The sequence below is a fragment of the Triticum dicoccoides genome, chromosome 7B, assembly GCF_002162155.2.
Source record: "Triticum dicoccoides isolate Atlit2015 ecotype Zavitan chromosome 7B, WEW_v2.0, whole genome shotgun sequence".
NCBI classification, from domain to species: Eukaryota; Viridiplantae; Streptophyta; class Magnoliopsida; order Poales; family Poaceae; genus Triticum; species Triticum dicoccoides.
Window position 1 is genome coordinate 684,943,452 of NC_041393.1, and position 4,125 is coordinate 684,947,576.

Below are 4,125 nucleotides of genomic sequence, written 5' to 3' on the forward strand. Positions count from 1 at the left end.
CGCCTCCCCATCTTCCCCCGCATGGCGCCCGCCCCACCTCGACCCGAGCTAGATCGGATCGATCCCGCTGCTCGATGCCCGACGCCGCCCCGCTGCTCGACGCCGGAGCCTCCTCGCCGGACTGCCTCCCCATCGCGCGCCGTCCACGTCTTCCTCCCCGAGCCCCACTGCCCGTGCCCTACTGCTCCCCTGTGAGCTCCCCTCCCTCCTCTCTCTGCCGTGGTCGCGCCCTCCCCCCTCACGCTCGGCTCCATCCCGCGCCGCCCCGGAGCCGCCCGCGGCCACCTGCCTCCGCACGGGACCACCGTCGAGCTCCCGCACGCCCTGGACCGCGCTTGGCCGCGCCCGACCGTGGCCGACCGCGCGCGCTCACGCCCACGCCCCCTCTGACCGAGCCCGGCCATGGACGGTCCCCGCCGCCCTTGTTGCTGCACGCCCGCCGCCGCCGAACCTCGTCACCGGCCTTGTTTTCGGCCACCTCCAGCACCAACCACTAGCCCAACTCGATGCGCGCCAACGCGCTCATCCTTCCGATGCTCGTGGGTGACCAAGTGGTCACCGGAACGCAACTCCGGCGAGCCGCTACCGTGGTTCCCCTCCCCGCACGCCCACACGCCCTCTCCTGGACGCATCGTGGGCACGACCCCGCCGACGCCCTCCGTCGCCTCCGTGCGGGTGCGTGGCGCCCGCACCCGATAACGCCCGTGCGCCCGCTCGGGCTGCGCCCCGCGCCCGAACCCATTAGGCCTTGGGCCTATGACAAGTGGGCCACTGCCCAGAGAACGTTTCCAAAAAAGGGGTTTTAAAAAGGAATAATAGAAAATAAATAATAACTAATAATAAACTTAATTAATTAATTAATTAATTAACTAAATTAATTAAGTTAATTAATCCTAGTTAATTAATCTAATTAACATGTTAGTTTAGGTAAACAGTAATTAGTTTAACCTAAACCCTAACCAACCTAACAGTGTATGACAGGTGGGTCCCACTGGACCCACACATCAGTTTGACCAGTCAACACCTCTGTTGACTGCTGATGTCATGATGACGTCAGCAATCACTGTTTTGGATAATGTTGGGTTTAAATAAATAATTAAAATCAGAAAATGATTTAAATCTTTAAAAAAATCATATCTTTTAATCCGTAATTCGGATGAAAATACTTTATACATGAAAGTTGCTCAGAACGACGAGACGAATCCGGATACGCGGTCCGTTCGTCCGCCACACACCCCTAACCTATCGAACCCGCAACTTACCCCTCCGGCTCCTCTGCCCGAAAACAGGAAACACCGGGAATACTTTTCCGGATGTTTTCCCCCCCTTCACCGGTATCACCTACTACCGCGTTAGGGCACACCGAACATCGCGTATTGCCTTGTTATATTTTGTGATGCTTTGTTTGCTCTGTATTCATTATTTCTTCCCCCTCTTCTCTTCGGTAGACTACGAGACCGACGCTGCTGTTGACCAGTTCGACTACGGAGCTGACGACTCCTCTCTCTTGCCAGAGCAACCAGGCAAGCCCCCCCTTGATCACCAGATATCGCCTATTCTCCTCTATACTGCTTGCATTAGAGTAGTGTAGCATGTTACTGCTTTCGTTAATCCTATTCTGATGCATAGCCTGACATTGTCGCTACATTTGTTGATACCTTACCTGCAATCCTAAATGCTTAGTATAGGATGCTAATTTATCATCATTGGCCCTACATTCTTGTCAGTCTGCCTTGCTATACTATCGGGCCGTGATCACTTGGGAGGTTATCACGGGTATATACTATACTTACATACATACTATACAGATGGTCACTAAAGTCGGGTCAGCTCATTGAGTACCCGCAAGTGATTCTGACGAGGGGGCTGAAAGGACAGGTGGCTCCATCCAGGTAGAGGTGGGCCTGAGTTCCCGACGGCCCCCGACTGTTACTTTGTGGCGGAGCGACAGGGCAGGTTGAGACCACCTAGGAGACAGGTGGGCCTGGCCTTGTTCGGCATTCGCGGATACTTAACACGCTTAACGAGATCTTGGTATTTGATCTGAGTCTGGCTACGAGCCTATACGCACTAACCATCTACGTGGGAGTAGTTATGGGTATCCCGACGTCGTGGTATCAGCCGAAGCACTTCAGACGTCAGCGACGAAGCGGCGCGCGCCGGATTGGAACGTAAGCCTGCTCTTGTATTAAGGGGGCTAGTTCTGCTTTCGGCCGCGTACGCAACGTGCAGGTGTGCTATGGGCGATGGGCCCAGACCCCTGTGCGCTTAGGTTTAGACCGGCGTGCTGGCCTCTCTGTTGAGCCTAGGTGGGGCTGCGACGTGTTGATCTTCCGCGGCCGGGCATGACCCAGGAAAGTGTGTCCGGCCAAATGGGATCGAGCGTGTTGGGCTATGTGGTGCACCCCTGCAGGGAAGTTAATCTATTCGAATAGCCGTGATCTTCGGTAACAGGACGACTTGGAGTTGTACCTTGACCTTATGACAACTAGAACCGGATACTTAATAAAACACACCCTTCCAAGTTCCACAGATAACCCGGTGATCGCTTTTCCGCAGGGCGACGAGGAGAGGATCGCCGGGTAGGATTAGGCTATGCGATGCTACTGGAGATGCTACTTGGAGATGCTACTTGGAGGACTTCAACCTACTCTCTCCTACATGCTGCAAGACGGAGGCTGCCAGAAGCGTAGTCTTCGACAGGATTAGCTATCCCCCTCTTATTCTGGCATTCTGCAGTTCAGTCCACTGATATGGCCTCCTTACACATATACCCATGCATATGTAGTGTAGCTCCTTGCTTGCGAGTACTTTGGATGAGTACTCACGGTTGCTTTTCTCCCTCTTTTCCCCTTTCCCTTCTACCTGGTTGTCGCAACCAGATGCTGGAGCCCTGGAGCCAGACGCCACCGTCGGCGACGACGCCTACTACACCGGAGGTGCCTACTACTACTTGCAGCCCGCTGACGACGTCCAGGAGTAGTTAGGAGGATCCCAGGCAGGAGGCCTGCGCCTCTTTCGATCTGTATCCCAGTTTGTGCTAGCCATCTTATGGCACCATGTTTAACTTATGTCTGTACTCAGATATTGTTGCTTCCGCTGACTCGTCTATGATCGAGCACTTGTATTCGAGCCCTCGAGGCCCCTGGCTTGTATTATGATGCTTGTATGACTTATTTTATTTGTAGAGTTGTGTTGTGATATCTTCCCGTGAGTCCCTGATCTTGATCGTACACATTTGTGTGCATGATTAGTGTACGATTAAATCGGGGGCGTCACAAGTTGGTATCAGAGCCGACTGCCTGTAGGAATCCCCCTTCCAACTCCTTGGCCGAAGTCGAGTCTAGACTTTACAAAACTTTTACTAACATGGCTGTGCGGCCCATGGGCCCACGTCGCCATTGGGTGGTAGTAGGATCTTTTACTCCTCGACCTTTACTCTGGGACTCTGAACTCTCTTCTACTCGGGTTAAACGATTTCTACTAAAATCTGACTTTAGGTTCTCGAAAATACTTTCTCCCGGAGAGCCCCTTCAGTCCAGGTGATCGCCGACTACACCAGAAGATTTCGAAGTTACTCGCCGAAACTCTTTTGAGACTTTGTGTCCGTTGCTTTTGCAATTCCCTACCATCGAAATATCCCTATGGATAAATACATACACTTGACGTTCTTACTTTTATTCCCAGTTGATCTTGTTATTACAAGATACCCCGAAATTCTCTCTATTGATCCGAGAATATCTTGTGCCTACTGTCTTGCAATTCCTTGTCACCTGAATGCCCCTATGGATAATTCTCGCACTTGTCGAGTATCCGCTTATCCCCAGTTGTTCATGTGTTTCACAATAGTCTTCAAAATAATATTCGATCTTCCGAAAATCCTCTGGAGCCTTTGGCTCTTGAAATTCTTGCTTGCTTGCATTAGGGTTAATCCCATAAGTCTCATAGTCTTAATGACATTCCTTGTCATTATCATTTTGAGTCTGTTGACTCAATATGTTGCGGATACACGCAATCATCATTGATCCTTATAAATTTCCCTTTCCGGCTGAGCTTCCATTCTTTTAACTGGAATTGGTTCTCGACCAATCCAATTGTCGTTGATTGTACCCTAAGGCTATTCAA